This window comes from Sycon ciliatum, chromosome 6, assembly GCF_964019385.1.
Source record: "Sycon ciliatum chromosome 6, ocSycCili1.1, whole genome shotgun sequence".
In the NCBI taxonomy this organism is placed as follows: domain Eukaryota; kingdom Metazoa; phylum Porifera; class Calcarea; order Leucosolenida; family Sycettidae; genus Sycon; species Sycon ciliatum.
Genome location: NC_088648.1, coordinates 5,448,430 through 5,467,195, shown reverse-complemented (window position 1 = coordinate 5,467,195; position 18,766 = coordinate 5,448,430). Strand labels below are relative to the sequence as shown.

Here is an 18,766-nt window from a genome sequence, read left to right as displayed (position 1 = left end):
AGGTGGATGTGGCTTTGGCGACGCCACGTGTGTTGCATGCAGACACGTTTGCGTCATCATCGCTTGCTGCATCACCGGCAGAGACGACAACAATACCTACCTCAATATCAACGAGACCCAGAAGAACAACTGCGAATTACACCATGACCTATTTCAGTACGGAAGTACAGAGCCAACGGAATGCACAACAGGAGCGTGAGACAAGGGATTGGAGGAGACGGGGCCTGATTGCTCCAAGGCAGGACGTCGTTGAGGAGGATTCGGCCAGTGAGTCCAGTGAGTCCGGTGAGTGTGAGAGCGAGAATGATTGTGTGAGTAAGAGTGGGTGCGAGCGTGTGTTTTCTAGTAGTAAGTCATCAGTGTATAAGCATCTTGTATCTCGTCCTGATTGCTGCAAGCTGTATTCTGATTCTTCTTTTTCTGTTTTGTGCCGTGCTCGTCATGGTTATAAGTTGCAGTTGAGTGTGTTAGAAGCTGTTTGTCAACGTATTCATAAGCCTAATCTGTGTGTCCAGAAGGACAGCATTTTTCGTTTGAAATTGTTCTAGTAGCAGCTTGTTCTGTCTGTTTGGCCCTGGTTAGCCATGGTGTCATATCTTGTGTTTAACTACAACACACAGCAGCTTGCGGTTAGGAGGGTGCTGGCCAGCGAAGTGAGAGGCTACAAAGAGAGCAGGATCTTGGCGGGGCCAAGAGGATAGTCACGTCCAAGGGACGAAGACTGAGAGCCCTGAGTAGCCGGAAATGAGCATGGCCAACACCCCTTTATTTACTTTATCAAAGTAAATGAGAGATGAGAAATGGGAGGTGGGTGGGTGAAACACAATGATCTGACGAGAGCGATCCGCTCACAGAACGAATCGAAATATAATACACACTACGAGCAAGGAAGAATGATTGTCGCAGAGAACGGATCGAAAATATATAGCAGAGCAAACTCTAGCAAGACATGCAACGATGCATGCCACCCATGTTAAGCTACGAGCAAGCGTCATCATAACGCAGCCACACGCCTTCCACATCGGAGGCGAGCGACACGCATGAACGCCAAACTTTAGTGTGACACGTTGAGTGCCTACGACGCATGCCGCCTACGTTGAGCGTCGCGCATGAATGAATGTCGCGTTGAGTGTCACGTTGTATGACACATAGAATGCCACGATGCATAGAGTACCATGTGAGCACGTACAGCGCACGTTCATAGCAGCATAGCTTGAGTGGTAGCAAGAAGCAGCCGCGTGCACCCATTAATCTGCATTATTACTATAATGCTACACACAGTATACTAGTAGTCTTTACAAGTTCGTTAAGTGCTTTCGCAGTTTTTCCTGTTATTACCTTAGTGCTAGGATTATCATTTTCATAGGTGTTGTTTCTTCTCACTCCATTTTTCTTTATTAGTATCTTTCTGAATTGTTTTTCATTAGTACAACGTAGCTTTCTGAGGAGTGTTGTGCGAAAACTAGTTCGAAGTACGATTTTTTGTTCATCATTTTCTCCATATCACATTTTTTCTTTCTTCCATGTTTTTCTTATTTTGTTAGGGATTTCCCAACAGGCAATGTTGCCTTTTTACTGGGAACCCTAAATGAGACTTTGTGTGAGCGCGAAACAAAGCAGGCGACTCGGCCAGGCGACAAGATGGAGGCAGCGCATTCCACCTGTCGGCACAAGATACGCAATGGAATAGAGGAGACGTCTTCGCAACAATATTTTTCGTCCTGCGCATTCAGTCCGCCGACGAGACAACGTTTACGGGGCCGCTCCAGATGCAGAAGACATTCGATTCATCGGGCCAGTGGAGCAACAGGGGCAGAGGAGAGACATTGTGAATGGACAAGAAATATGCAGTAGCAAGTGCCATGAATGTCAAGTTCTCATTTCCAATTGAGCTATTACTTACAGTCTTGCCATTGCTCGCTCGTCCTGATTCCTCCTCGTTCGTCGTCGTCCACTTCTGCAGTTCTCCTCAGTGCCTGCTCAAGGATTGTAGGACAGCCGGGTAGACGTGTACCTGGCGCAACCATTTCAACCGGGTCGGAGCCGGGTACACATGTACCTGGCGCAACCATTTCAACCGGGTCGGAGCCGGGTACACATGTACCTGGCGCAACCATTTCAACCGGGTCGGAGCCGGGTACACATGTACCTGGCGCAACCATTTCAACCGGGTCGGAGCCGGGTACACATGTACCTGGCGCAACCATTTCAACCGGGTCGGAGCCGGGTACACATGTACCTGGCGCAACCATTTCAACCGGGTCGGAGCCGGGTACACATGTACCTGGCGCAACCATTTCAACCGGGTCGGAGCCGGGTACACATGTACCTGGCGCCGTCTCACCAGCCGAGTCACATGCTTTAAAGGGGCACTCCGGCTTCATTTTCGACGCCGAGTTTTCGATGCCAAGACGAAGGTTGGTGAAAGAGAAGACCCCTCGAACAAGAACGAGTCTCCAGAAGCGATCGAGTCGAACAGGAAGACGACTTTTGAATTTCGCCGAGCGAGCGCTGATGACGTAATGAGGGATTAGCTTGCCAGTGGAAATGCATGCGCACATACATTTCACATACTTTTTGGCCAATTTTCAATCGAAGAGGAGGTTGTTTTCCATGTTCTCTCAACGTCGTGATCGATCCCGTCTTCTATACCCTTCCAGGTACCCTGAAGGTCCTCCAGAGGAGAATATATCTCCAGCAAAGCGTTGTTGATCCGCTAAATTCGTCTCGAGACATTCACCCAGTTCAGTGCTGATAAATGTAGAATGTTGAATGTGTGTGTCGACGATGGAGAGAGAGGTTGATAGCCGCTGTCGCAGGGAAAGTGAAGCTGCTGGAAGTAACAACGGGGAGCTTGTTAGCATCACATGAGCATCCAGACTTCAAAGCAGCTTGACAGAATCGGGGAGTACTGACTATTTGTCTCGCCCTAAGTTTAGTGAATTCTTAGGCCAAAAAAAATATTCGATCAGGATCCCTTCTACAAGATGTGTAGTACAGGTGATTTCTGAACTTGACGATATGGAGACCGACCAGTAGACCTACCAACAACATGTACCTGCAGGAAATTCAACCAAGGATATTGCTATCCTCTTCAGTGGCTGTTGTTTTTTAGTATAGAGCGGACGTCTTTGATAGTTTTCGTCCTACGCATTCAGTTGGCGGACGGGACAGAGTTTAAGGGGCCGTTCCAGTTGCAGAACACATTCATCAATGGCCCTTTGCGATACGGGGGTACCGGAAGGAGTTCGCACCCGGAAGGAGTTCGCACCATGCAGGGAGTTGTATGTCTATACAACTCCCTGGCACCATGTCTCCAAAGGCCTAGAGCGGACGTCTTCGCAGCAATATTTTTCGTCCTGCGCATTCAGGCCGCCGAGGCGACAACGTTCACAGGTTTAGGGGCCGTTCCAGTTGCAGAAGGCATTCATCGATCATCAATGGCACTTTGCGGTACGGGGGTACCGGAAGGAGTTCCCAAAATGTCTCCAAAGGCCTAGAGCGGAGTAGTAGTAGTAGTAGTAGATTTTATTATTTTACTAGGGGAGTCCCAACAGGCGTTGCCTTTTTACTGGGAACCCTAGGTGAATTTTACCATGTTTACATACAGTGTAAGAGACGGGGCCTGGCGGCAGACAGTGGGAAGAGCATTCCATCTTTCTGCCGCCAGGAAAGAAATAGAACGCATGCCATATTGCCTAGAAACAAGCCTAGAGCGGAGTCTTTGCAGCAATTCTTTTCGCCCTGCGCATTCAGTCCGCCGACGCGACAGTGTTTACGGGGCCGTTCCAGGTGCAGAAGACATCCATCAATGGCACTTTGAAGTACGGGATACGGAAAAGGGCCTCCTCGTTCGACTTCGTCGACTTCGGTAGCTCTGAACAAAGCCAAACAACAACAACAACTGTAGTTCTCCTTCCCGTCACGTCAGGGGTACCGAAAGGGACATCCTCGCAGTTCTCGCCGACGCGACAGCGTTTACGGGGCCGTTTCAGGTGCAGAAGACACCTTCAATGGCACTTTGCAGTACGGGATATGGAAAGGGGCCTCTTCGTTCGACTTCGTCGACTTCTGGAGTTCTCCTTCCCGTCAGGGGTACTGAAAGGGGCCTCCTTAGCCTCCCAGTTCTCCTTGCCGTCAGGTCCACGTCAGCATTTCTCAACTATTTCGCGTACGGGATAGTCGTCGCGCGACTAGCCCTTGCAAGCTTGGCGGATTATACCGGCATAATATTTGGCATAATCTTGGGATTTTGTCCAAAAATTGTGCGCCGGCATAATTATACGGATTCCAACGTGTACGTGTAAGGTCGGCATAATCTTTCGGTTTAGACAAAAATTATGCTTAGGCCTTTGGCATAATACAGCTTTGTCAGAAAGCCTGCAGATGTGTTTTTTTTAAATACCCCAGTTACGACTCCTTGTGATAGCCCTTGGCGGATTATGCCGCCATAATATTTGGCATAATCTTGGGATTTCGTAAAAAAATTATGCTCCGGCATAATAGGGAGGTTTAGTTCCCACGTAACGGAAACGCGTACGTGGGTGATCCACGTAAAGTGGATGAAGGGCACCCACGTTGCAATGTTGTGTTTAGTCACACGGAACAAACAAAAGCATGAAGCTAAAGGCCAAAACCTGGTCAAAGACGAAGCTACCCCGGCCTAAGAAGCTCATCCAATATTTTGATTTCGTGCTTCGGAAACTTCTTCAGCTGAGCACCCTCACAGCTCGCACAATGCGCTCCATTCTGATTTTCACCCACGTTCTGGCGGAACGTGGGTGAGCCTCCATACACGGTATGTCGTGAATCAGAAAACGTCTGTACGTGGGTCACTGAGTATCACGTGGTACACCCACGTAAAGTACCCACGGATTACGTGGGACTAAACCTCACTAGTATTATACGGATTCCAACGTGCAAGGTCGGCATAATCTTTCGGTTTAGACTAAAAATATGCTTAGGGGCGTAATACAGCTTTGTCAGAAAGCCTGCAGATGTGTTTTTTTTAAATACCCCAGTTACGACTCCTTGTGATAGCCCTTGGCGGATTATGCCGGCATGATATTTGGCATAATCTTGGGATTTCGTCAAAAAATTATGCTCCGGCATAAATATTATACGGATTCCAACGTGTAAGGTCGGCATAATCTTTCGGTTTCGACAAAAACATATGCTTAGGGCATGGCCGTGTGTGTATGCGTGGTTTCTCAATCCTCTATGTACAGCGTGAATACATAGTGGAACCGAGCATAATTCAGCATAATTCAGCATATTTGTTGGCATAATTGTGGCATAATCAAAAGCGTAATATTAATTTTGACGATTGGCCGAGCATAGTCCGGACCGCCAATGACTACGCACGACTGCCGCGCGACGGCTTTCTCGTACGCAACATCGGCGTTTACCGAGTGGCATTGGCACAAAGCAGACCAACAAAGTATCAACAAAGTGTGGACAACGTATCGACCAAGTGTATAGCGGTACACTCAGCGGTACGGTACACAAATTCTCGTGCCATTCTCGTGTCACAAAACTGGAACATCGAGTACCAGTATGGAAAGGCTTCAGTCCAGACAGGAAGCCTTTCCAAAAGGCTTCAGACAGGAAGCCTTTCCAATAACAGTCATGTACAAGATCATGTACATGTACGTACTGATGATGTAGGTTTCTTACATGACACGTGATCGTTGCCGGGACCATGGCCAATAGGCGGTCTTTTCCCGCCGCGGACATAATCATGCCATCAGGACCGTTTGACGTCATTTCGGGAGTTTGAGGACCTTTTGACGTCATTTCGGGAATAATTTTTTCGACCTTTCGACCTTTGACCTTCCCTTATATGTTGCTTTGTGCTGTAAATACATAATCCTACACAGTTGCGAGGGCATGATGCTCTGATCAGGCCCGAGGTCTGTTAGTGATCTTGCCCGAGGTCGCGACGCCCAAGGGGCGTAGCCCCGAGGGCGTCGCGACCGAGGGCAAGATCACTCACATGACCGAGGGCCTGATCAGAGCGGCATGCCCGACGCAACTGTGTAGGATTGCGCTTCAGACAAGGCCCACCTCACAAACAACAAGGCCCAGTACAGTAGAGAGATTCAAACAGAAAGAAAGCCTTGACGGCAAATGAGTTGATGTCACATTGTGTGCAGTGACCATCACAAACAGCTATTTGTTTGGTCGGGACTTTCCAGTTTTGAGATGAAAGTATTCAAGTACAGTGAAGGCAGTAGTAACGTTAGTACCAGTAATATGACGGATTCGGAATAAACCCGACCTTCGAGTTAGATGATTGCCAGAGTAAGGTTCAAATGCGAGTGCTGAGAAGCTGCAGCCTTAGGGCAGGTACAAAATGTACTTGTGGAGGTCTGCTTCCCTTGTGTACGTTTCGCCGCGAGAAACAGGACCGGCTGCAAGGTCGGTTGGCGTTTCTGGTCTCCCTGCAGACGTTCAAGACAGTAGTGAGTATATAATAATTTTGGAGAAGGGAGACAAATTTTTAGTCCTCGTCGGAGATGTTGCCCAAGGCAAGGACTTCGAAAAATGGTAAATGCGCATGTGCGGCGCGATGCTGTACGACTGCTGTTCTTGACCGGCTAAGCGGTCAAGATCGACTGATCTTGACTGCTTATTCTGGCCGCTCATTGGCCGTCTCCTGGCAACAAGCACGTGCCATGTCTGAAGAAATCAAATCAAGCACGCCCTTTCTGTCATGATGGCTGAATCTTGCCCTTTGCCGAGGTATATTATGTATCAGATTGCAACGACCAGGAGGCCCTAAGTAGTGGCTGCAAATGACCGATATCCGTCACTTGCAGCTCTGCATCAGAGACCTGTAGCTGGCCTGAAGAGTTGTAAAATTACTCCTTCGTAGCCGGGCGAGTCAGAGCGAGGGCGATTCACGGCTTGGTCAAAAAACTGTCGGCCTGGAACGTAAACGTCGATCTGCCGACACAGTTCACCTGGTTCACACGCCTGACCTGGCATGCTGCCTTGCGTGAAAGGAACATTTTTCCGAAAGCAAGCTTCTTCTCCAAAATTCGAAATTTCCTTCCAAAAATGCCGTCGTCCTTGACCTCGAAGCTGAATGTTGTTAGGATAGAAAATTAGCGAAGATGTAGCCGACCCATTCTGGCAAGCCGTGTGCCCTCTGGATATGCAGTTGTTCGCCATGGTCAACAATCTTCTTCTCCTTCGTTCGTACTTTCACTTTCCTGACCACGAATACAAGCGGTACCCATGCTCAGGTTAGTGTTTATTTGTCTGTCTATGCACATACATGTATTACAATGTACTGTTCGTGCTGCAGGCACTGGCCGATCATGGAAATAGAGGAAGCAGCCAGCTTTCTTTGAATTCTCGTGCTTTCAACAAAAAATATGTACACACTTTCCTTGGCTCCTCTTTCCCACCGCCACCATGCATGCACAATCGAGCTTGCTTTAATGCCCTGCAGTGCAGAATGCTCCCACCACCGCAACTACCACCGCCGCCACCACTACCAGCAGCAGCAGCAGCAGCACCACCACCACCACCACCACTGTGACCACCACCACCACCACACCACCACCACCACACCACCACCACCACCACCACCACCACCACCACACCACCACCACCACCACCACCACACCACCACCACCACCACCACCACCACCACCACCACACTACCATCACTATAGAAGCATTGTCGTGCATGGCACGTCTGCAAGAGAAAATAATAGTACGCCAGTGCTGTAATGCCCTGCAGTGCAGTATGCTCCCGCCACCACCACCACCACCACCACCACTATGGAAGCATTGTCACGCACTGTACATCGATCCACAAGAGAAAATATGCCAGTGACTTACTAGCACCTCCATGCTGCATGCGGACCTGGACACAGCACTGTTCCCTCTGCAGGAAAGGGGGCGGGGTGTATTTCATTGTCCCTGCTTGAAGTAATAATGACTACATGACAAGATGTCCAGCTAACTTTGCCAGTAACGAACGACCCTTGATCGGGCATGAGAAAAGTGTTGCTATTTGGGAGTTGGCGTCATTCACGGGGTTGAAAATATATGGCTATATTGTTACTAGGTCTGAAGATAGTCTCACTATCCGTGGGTTGTTATACCCGTGGTTGACTGCAGATACGTTTGGATTATTCTATGAGTATGTGAAGGGTATACGTTAAATATTTCCCCGAGGATATAGCACGAGGAAATTATGGGGAATGCAGTACATGTATAGAATGGTGCAATCCATTTCTCCCAGGGCACTTTCCCAAGACTCCTTCCAATATTCACTCTTGGCGCGACCCTTGTGAACTGAGCGGGGTGTATCGTTGAATATACCCCTCTCAGAACGTCTACTGATTGGCTGAAATCGCCCAAATCATACCGTGCCATGGATCAATGCATGTCAGGGAGTCGTAGCACCCAAGGAAACAACACGAGATCATGATACCCAAAATGATGTACTGTAAAAGCGGAAATTTTCAGTGGTGTTTTATTTTCGGTAACTTTGGTGCCGACAATTTTTACCGAAAAAATGCACCGAAATTTTTCGGTACTACTTAGTAGTGCTAGCACCCTTACCTGGAAAGCGGGTATTACCGAAAATTTCCCTCCACCGAACCACCGATTTTGGAGAATTCCGAAAATATTACACCATCAAAAATGTCTGCTTTTACAGTACACAGATTGGATCCATGGAGATTCTACATGATCCGTGGTTTATGCAACTCGTGATCGCGGACTTGACCCACTGGCCCCAAGCATGGGTCAGTCAAGCGATGCTATATGCGAGCATGTATGTATCGCACTTGCCCCTAAGGCAGTAAGGGCAACTGTCACTGGCAGCCCGGGGTTGAACCCACATTATTAATTTTTGAAATTTTCCAGGGTGACACGAAAAGCTTCACGCACTGGGTGGTCACTCTCTATTCATGTATACCACTCTGCCAATAGTGCATAGAGCTCTCTTTTGAGCTGCCCAGCTGGCCCTCGTTATGATTTAGGCTGAAAGTCTACCGTGCCGTCTCCCTTATTATTATTTATGCTATGACTCCATAATGCATATTATCAAGAGTACATAACCCCCCAGAGTGTGCAACGCCGATCCAGCTCTGCATAGGGTCTTGGTCGAGCGGAATCGGATCTTCTGATGTCATGCGTACACTCCACACCAGCTCAAGGCCGGTCTCGAGGCAGGGCACCATTGTTTTTGATCCAAGAGTACCCGCGACTCCCCGGGTTCCCCTCAGATGTGTAGTAAGATCCGATTCGGCTCGACCAAGACCCTATACCTGTATACAGAGCTGGATCAGGCGTTGCACACTCTAGGGGGTTATGTACTCTTGATATTATGTACAGAAGAAAAAATCCCGGGGCTCCGTTGATGAAATTCTGTTTTGTCGAGTGGGCATTTTTGATTATTGTGAATGGCGTGTAGTGCCATAGTACAGTTCCTTTTGCTACGTAACGTGTGCACAAGTCACGTTTCAGCAATTGAACTAGGAAAATCTATGTCTCTGATCTTGTCATTTGGCCCGGCTGGTACTGTGCATTAACAACCATTGTCAGGCACCCTCGAAAGACCAACAGCGATGAGTTCATGACCCAAGCATTATTTGGGCCGTTAAGTTGACTAAACGGGAGTGTAGCAAGCTTTGATCGGCGTACTTCCTTCCGTACGTAGTGAAATGTTGTCCGAGCTGAATAGATTCTATCTCCTGCGGTTTAGTACAATAGTTCCACACCTAATACTGTAGATTCGACGTCTCCAAGAAAAATCTCCATGGAGACTGGAAACTATAGCAGATCATAAATGACGCAGCAGCTCAGCTGATTCCCTAGCTCGTGTCTAGGTTCATGTACTTTGGTCAACGTGTTGTGGCAGACTCCATGTGCAAAGCTGCATACTCTTGGGGTTATTGATTCTTGCTTATAATTCATGCATAGATATGAACATCATAATAATTGAATGTTGGCAAGACCCAACAAGGTGTCCCTTAGATCAGATCTTCACAAAATGCACATACTGTAAGACATGTATATATAACGAGGAAGCAAATCTAACGTTTTAACGGATGACATTTCTTCGTTATAATAGATCCATTGAGGCCGTACTGCTTCATATATGCTGTGTGTGTATATGGCAGAATACTGCAAGATTGTTAACATATCTTCTCGTTAACCTATGAATTTTGGACAATCGTTAAATGTGCGACTCGTTATAATAACATGTCTTACAGTATATCTTGAAAAGCCGTATTTTGGTTTCACATACACGTCTCATTTCTATCACAGAGATCAGCAGCCATGGGCCATTGGTGGCAATACTGGTAGGAGTCGCCCGAGGCTTAGCCAATAATTTCCGTTCTATACCCAATATACATACCCGAACTGGGCACAAATCTATCCCATTCCTTGGTGCTGACCCCTTTGATGCGCCCCCGAATCCCTTAGCATTATTAGTACGTCCAATTCATTTCGTGATCAGCTCACCGCATGCTCAGTACTGTGTTGTAAAGTATGCAAATTTCCGACGCTTTTAAATTGCAGCCTCCCCAGGGCAAAAACACATCTCGGCCACATTGAAATTTCAGCCTGTACTGCTGATGCCTGTATGCACTGTCACGTTGAACCTTGCAAAACGAATTTTAGGCTACAAATGCCCAGTACATAAAAGGGGAGAAGGCACTGAACGAAGCGTCAACCTACGAATACAACCTCAGTGCAACAACGTGCTCTTTCTCTTTCTGCTTGTGTAAGCAGAAAGAGCATGTTGTTACACTGAGGTTGTATTCGTAGGTTGACAGTTCGTTCAGTGCCTTCTCACCTTGGGTTACGTAATCTTGTTACCTTTTGCGTTTCCTCTAGTAAATAAAAGGGGGGTTGTCAAATGACAACCGCTCTATTCAGTTGCTATTCACTCCTGGCGCATGCGCTGGACGAAAAATTCTTTTATTAGTGATGTCGAAAAAGTATACGGTTGTCAGTTGACAAACCTCCTTTTATTTACAATTTAGTTGCGTGATGTCCACCACTTTCCGAATTAAAAATGCACAGGCCGTTAATAGCCGAAAATAAAATATGCGCCGAATATGCAGTACCTTGCGCACTCTGTTAGAAGACATTAGGGCTACTGGGAATGAATGCCCCAGTAAAATGATGAAGTACAGTAATACAATACTATAGGGAGTGCATTTGCCATGAATGCACCAAGCCAACTCTCCTATACAAACAGTATAGTGTTGCTGCCAAAAATATGATTAGCTAAAGTTGCCTTTTTGCATTATTATGGTTGAACTTTTTTTCCTGTAGCCTCGTTCCCATGCTGTGGATTTAATCACGAAATTTGTTAGCAAGACGAAGAGGTTTTATGTGAGCTTACTGTTATTCTACCTGCACTTGCTTTTATCTTTTTTTGTGCAGGACTCTGAGAAGCTGGAGGGACCCCACAAACCTCAAGCATTGAGGATACAACTTTTAACCAAGAACCAGGCAACATGGTGTGCATGTATCACGTTCGCTGTGATTGCATCGTTTCAGGGTACACTGACAACATACTAGTACTAGTAACTAGTCCTTGATTAGCAGCAGTGGCCTGAATTATTGCCTGGCCGCTATTCATATAATCCTTTGGTGCTTACTCATCGCCTTGTTCTGTCTCTAAAATGGCGTATGGGTGTTCCGAGGCTTGTAATATTTGCTCAAGCCGCGCATTGGCATTGGTGTATGTCGGTAAATGCCAGCCACTGCTGCCTAGCTCAACATGTTTTGTATGATGTAGAATGCGCTCTGTGTATCTACAATCGAGTGACCTGCTTGTGTGGGCCAACTGCAACTACACCAACAGTTGCACTTAGTATGTGCACTGTGCTGGCACAGTGTATCATACTCAGTCTTGTCACTTCTTCTCCCACGTTAACTGTATTGTTTAATTCACTGTACACATCTTGCCCAGCTCCTCTAAGGCCACACAGAATTAGTTTGTTGTTTTGGGCCACTACACTCAGCTGGTGTAAGGTTGGTCTGCTTCTCTCTTCCTTCTCTTTGACGTGTCCAGCCAATCATTCATGTCAAGCTTTGCATAACTTAGATCACTGTATATACAGTCACCTGGCTGGAAACGTCCATGCCTGCAAAATCGCATCTTTCTTGAGGGACCCCATTTTATAGAGTGGACGACATTCACTTTCCTGATAGACTCACCTCAGATGTTGGTATTGTACCCATCCCTGATTTGTACATGCACCACGTTTTTGGCAACTCCGAACAGTGAGAATGTCTGCTGTGGATAGTTCTCATGCTTTAAACTCATTCCTAAATTGAATGTAAACAAGTACAGTATAATACCACCAAAATGTAGTTCATTACAAGTCGTCGATTATGATCCTTTGTTGAGACGAAAGCTTCGGGACCTCGGAGTACTTGTGACATACCCATATCATACTCTCTCAGGTTCTGAAGCTGTGTGCTGTGTGCCAGGGGTTATGGCGATCGTGTGCATGTATGTTCGGATAAGGGCGTGGGAAAACACTCATCTAAAACATACTCATTTCCTCATGCATACTTTCATTTCTCATTCTTTTTGGCACACACTCCAGCTCCTCGAAATTATCATGGGATGCATGTTGATGACAGCCTGCTGCCATGCAGCCTGAGCAATTCGGACAATCAATCATTCGGATAATCGGCATTCTATATTACTACAGTTGTAGTAGCTGTATTTCATGTACAGTACTACAGTAGAGTCGGGCGCCAAAGAACGTGTTGCCCAAGAATGTCCAGCCTGAAATGCTAAGAACGCCACCGCCTTAAGTTTAAAAGAATGGCGGTGTTGGTTTTCCGGCAGCTTTCGGGATACATAATTATGATCCTAACATGATTGTTTCTAAGAACATGCTACAAGAGCGCAGCCGGATGGCTGAAAAATACGAACACCCAAGGCTAACCTCTTGGACACAACGTTCTTGGACACTCGACTCTACTGTATTATGGAAGAACGCTCTTCGGCAGGGATGTTACATGTTAGAAATCATGCGTACAAGATGCCTATTTAATTAAGTCTGCTCTTCTTTTATGACAAGCTTTGGCATGCATGCAGCTCTTAAAATTAATCCCAAAGGTGGAGTGCAATGACATGTTTAATAAGTCCCAAAGGCGGAGTGCAATGACATGCATTTGGAACCGTGATCACTAAAATCCTGCGCTTAATTCTAAGATTTAGAACTATAAGTGATGTTGCACACCCAAGAACGTCGTTCCGAGGGCCTAGGTCGGGGGCGTTCTTGGAAGAACATCATGCTGGATTGTAGATAAACTACTGTATATAACCCGCATGTGTGTGATAACAAAAGCTGCGGTACAGTGCGGAGAAACTAGTATAACTAATATCACCAGTAGGTTTTCTAAACTTCTTGTTCTATACTGGAGAATATTCCAGGGAGTGAATCCAGAGCAAGTGCTATGGAAATGGACTAGCGAGAGCTCACAATAGCCAGACAGACCCACGAGTCCTTTCTTGAACCGAACAATAATCATCTATGGCATTCAACATGCAGTTTGGGAAGCCATGCAGTACTGGGACAAATATCCAAATGCATTCTTGTCTCCAGACCAAACAACGATTGTTATCATACTTAACAATTTCCAACTCTACGACCACCATGCCAGCTCAAGCAAAAAGAAGCAAAGGAAGACGGAGATTTCTACTTGTGCAGCCATTCAGGGAGGAGCACGAAGGCTGTTTTAACATTACATGATTCGACTGTGCACGCACTTTCCAAAAGTGTACTTATCACATACCACGTGAACTCTTAGGCTGTTTGCAGTGCGATATACTTACATGTGCATGCCCTTGCCGCACATTCACACTCCAGTACAAAACATAATTATGCAAATATGTAATGCACATAATGTAACATTCTACGCTTGAAAGCAGATCAGCATTCGAACTTTTTCATTGCCTTCAGGCTGCTACAGCATATTGCAAGAGGGCACAATGGCCCAACCCAACATCTTCCCGTGAACACCATCGGCCATGGCAGTACAGACCATCTGACATCACTCACACCACCCACATAGAAGAGAAGCAATGTTGATACTTCATAGTTAACACGTTACAAGTACTACTGAGAGTGCATATAGGCAGTACACCAGGTTCAGGATGCATTGATCCATTCTTCTGCTTCAACTACCTTAGCTGCTCATTTGATCTATGGCTATGCATGCTGTCATCAGCGAGCCACATCATTTCGAAAGACTGATGACGGAGAGATTATTGTGCGTGTGTAGTCACAATACTATCAGAGAAATACGTTTGGCTAATATAGGAATACTGTGGACAAAATCGTACACAATAACCTGCCTTGAAGCAAATCTCAGAAAGAAAGCGCTGTGCAGATGCATGTCAGCCGCTTCAGATTCAGTCACTTCGTGAGATCCAATATTCTTCCAACTGTACTGTTCAGCCTTCGGTGATCCACAGAGACAGACAAACAATCTGTTCCGTCCTTCCACATGAGAAACAGAGAGGGAACATGTTCCAGTTCATTCCAGTATGAAGGTGGCGGAAACAGGCAATGAAAGTCATCGTTGGGCCAACATGACCAGCCTTCAGACATGAGTTCTCAGAGACCTTCGCTCATCATAATGGTATTCACCCTTGGCTACAATCCTGCAAAACACGTGAAAAGATTGCAGCAAAACAAACTGAATGTTATAAAGAAGCAATTTAGGAAAACTATGCCTATCGTATTTGTAGTACAGTGAAGCTAAGATACAACACCCAGCAGGCAGGCAAACTTGATAATATCCGATGAATTAGCATGCCTGGTCATGGCACACCGGGTACAAAATATGCAACCAGCATAACGTTTCCACCAGTATTGATAATCTATCGTAACGTTATTATCAAACTACATAACTGCTAAGAATGTGCAACTACTAACATAAGGTACGATCGGCTTCGAAATCCAATGATTATGAGCAAGCGCGCATATATTTCTACATGTGCCATGTAGATAGAGTGTTTCATCAGGTTCAGTAGGCATGGATCCACAGTTCATTGTTCTGCTTCAACTACCGTAGCTGTGATGTACAAGTTTTGATCTCTGGCTATGCATGATGGTATTAGTGAGCCCAATGGCCTACAAAAGCCGAAGTGATGAAACTTTCTGCCGTGGGCAGAGGGATCATCGAGTTGCCCACTCTTGGTTATGTACTCATGCCATGACCAACTATCAGTGCACAAGTACTGCTACGCCCTCACTATGATCCATTGCAACAATATCACCAGGCACATGCATGCTACTGCACCCATTAAACCAAGAGTCGCAAATAGGAAAATCTTTGCTGTGAACCACAGCTATAAGGTGCTTTGAGTCCAGTTTTGTGGGAAAGTTGCACTGCACGATGCACAATACCACATTGAGCGAAATTCTTTTTTTTCACATAGCGTGAAGTGTCTCTCGAGAAATGCAATGCACAATGCATAGCACATCGCAGAAAAATCTTGTATTGCACCTGCAGTCTAAAACTACTTGCCAGCCAGAGCTCTTGAGTCACATGCACCAGCATGCAGCAAGTGATGCCCATCACGTGTCACCCAACCTTGAAGTGGAGCTGGACTCAATTTCCCGTGATACGACCTGTGATGGAGCTGGAACAACCAGCGATGCACGTTTGAAGTCCAATTATTTGAAACTGGCCCGCTATGTTGCTGAGAACGTACTCAAGGCAACATTTGAGAAATTACCTTTCGAAAAAATGTTCGGTACAAACCTGGCCGGATATTGTTTAAACTTTACGGTCTGTGTGAAGAAAACCACTATTTTATTGCATAGACTAAAGCTATCCAGCATTATCGATAATTTTCACGAAATGAAAGAAGGACCCTCCTCCACCCACCCACCCACCCCCCCCCCCCCCCCCCCGATTGATGTCTGTAATATCAGTATTTTTTCGAAATGAAACTCCCCTTGACCCACCCACCAACGAAACTTTTTCTCTTCGTGTAAAAGATCGACAATTATGGACCCGGCATTATCGATAATTTTCACGAAATGAAAAGTTTAGTGATGAGTAACTTGTGACCGTCCCCCACCCCCACCTACTCACCCCTCAACGAAAAATAGCTGGGATGGACTAGTATTTCAGCTATCAATATTTTTCATTACGAAACCCTTCTTGACCCACCCGCCCATGAACGATTTTTTTCTCGTTTCTTGTTAAAGATAGATAATTATGGATGGCCCCTAACGTGCCAGGTTCGAATGAATGGACCGTAGAAGATTGTTTGTGATATCACACGATCAGAACAGGTGACAACCAACACTACATGGCTGTATACTTGATGTGCTGCATTTACTGGGTGCAACGCAGGGAGTTGTAGCATCTAGGTAGACGGCACAGGCGACTGTAAAGCTAAATGACATGAGGTTCGACCCAGGGGTTCCTGTTTCAGCCACCCCTGGGGCACCATTGGGCAGATCTATACACGCTCGTACATGGCATTGCTAATCTGGGCCGTTCTCAGGGTCAGTAGGTCAAGGCCGTGATTGCACAGATCACGGAGAACCTCCAAATCCTGACCCAAAATTCTATAAAGTATTGTGTAGTCTCCCTACAGTGTAGGTGCTATGACTCCCTGGCGCGATGTACCTGCTGGAAAATAGACAAATTGCAACCAGGCCATAATTTGGATAGAGCAGACGATCCTGTCCTGGACCCTGTTCCACATTCAAAGTATCTAGACTCATTATAGTGAGGGAGGAATATTGTGGTACTGTCTCCGATTTTCATGTGCTAAGAAATTATCAAGTATATGTAACTGTAAGTGATAATCACTCAAAGTACGAAGCTAAGAGTAATATTCACTGGTTAGAGGGAAAGGCACAAACGGGAAAGGTCTGAAGAAAAAATTGACTGTCATCACCAGGATTCGAACCAGGGACCTTCGCTTGAGGCCAGCGATGCTCTAATCACTGAGCTAAGGTGTAGCCGTCATCCCAGCCGAGATCGTTCAACATTTTCTTCAGACTTCGTAACACACACTAACAGCATCAGCTAATGGTATATGTACTCTTTTTCGATTGTACATGCAAGCTCTACCTTGTGATGTTGAGCTCTCTTCGTTTGGTGGGGGTACTCCGATCGTCTAATGTGAACCACAGTCCACCTACAATTCTACATTTGCAACGTTGTCCAATGTGCATCGGCACTCATTGTACATAACTGTTACAGCAGAGTGTAGATTATCCGCACCCCTCGGGCGCACGCTTTCTCCAGGGGGTTCGGATGGGGAAAAATTCTGATAAGGGAGCAGTCACACATCCATCTAAGACTTGCACATTCCTTCACGTTTCCATCATTTCTCACATTCTCTTCACAGGAACTAGACACACTCTAGCTCCTCAATATGACACCACGGTGATACATTGTTGCTCCAACCTGTTGCAAACTATCTTGTGCACCGCTTGAATGGTGCTTGGGGTTGGGGAAAATGAGCAGAAGCTCATTTTCGTCCCTTCAATTCAATGGAAACTGGCATTTCGAATAAGTGATTGTTCGGATTATCGGCATTCTCCTGTACCATAAAGTCGCGGATAAAAGCCGGGCTTATAAGCACATGAGCCGTTTTCTGCATCAGGCTTAATGCAAACCAGGCTTGTATGCAAACCATGCTTATATGCACCACTGATATTTTTGCCAGACTTGTATTCCAGGCTTCTACGCGCGACAAGCGTAGATCTACCACTGACTACCAGTATGGCGGCAGTTTTACTATGCACCGTACATAGCGCATGCACTCTTGACCCACCCGATCCGCGCTTGCATAGAAGACAGGCTTCTACGCGCGACAGGCTTATATGCATTTAACCCGTTTGATTTTCAGGCTTCTATCTGCGATGTGTTTGTATGCAAACCCGGCTTTTATCCGCGATTTTACGGTATTCATATTCACGCTTTCGGTACAGTCTGGAACAGGAGATCCTAGTTCGACTCGGACTGCCCTTTCCATAATACGTTTCCCATGTACTCGCAGTTCTTTTATCGGAACATCTTTTCTTCCCAACCTCAAATCCTGTGCAACACCGGTTGGCTTTCCTCAGTTTCCTGAGTGGTGTTACCTCTCAATAGAAGCATGCGTGGCCATTCAATATACCGGTATAGTAAAACATGTCCATAATTATCGGAGAAAGGATCGGATGTGGCTAAATAATTTGAAACTGTTCACCTCTCCTCACTGCGCTCTTGGCCCACATTTACCACACCATAGCGAGGAAGTTCGTTCTTGGATAGATGCTCTACATCCTCCAGACATCTATCCAAGAACAAACTTCCTCGCTATGGTGTGGTGAATGTGAGCCAAGAGTGCAGTGGTGGACAGTTGCAAATAATTTTACTACAATGTGCTAAGCAGAACAGAGGTACTCGCACCTGGGTGGAAACTATTCTGAATTTTGAATGCCAGGGAAGGCTGAAGGATACCCATGAAACCACTGCCAAAGCAAACACGAATTTGAAAAGCAGTGCATGCATGGTGACGGTGGGAAAAAGCAGCCAAGGAAAGTGTGTACATATTTTTTGTTGAAAGCACGAGAATTCAAAGAAAGCTGGCTGCTTCCTCTATTTCCATGATCGGCCAGTGCCTGCAGCACGAACAGTACATTGTAATACATGTATGTGCATAGACAGACAAATAAACACTAACCTGAGCATGGGTACCGCTTGTATTCGTGGTCAGGAAAGTGAAAGTACGAACGAAGGA

The 18,766-nt window shown here is 46.2% G+C and overlaps 1 long non-coding RNA gene across 1 annotated transcript; it reads left to right on the top strand.

Annotated features, from left to right (window-relative positions):
• Positions 1-6,883: 6,883 nt before the first annotated feature.
• On the top strand, positions 6,884-12,371 carry LOC135818797 (uncharacterized). The gene is made up of 2 exons (XR_010553752.1): positions 6,884-7,250; positions 11,425-12,371. It is a non-coding gene; the product is annotated as an uncharacterized LOC135818797 (long non-coding RNA).
• Positions 12,372-18,766: the final 6,395 nt, after the last annotated feature.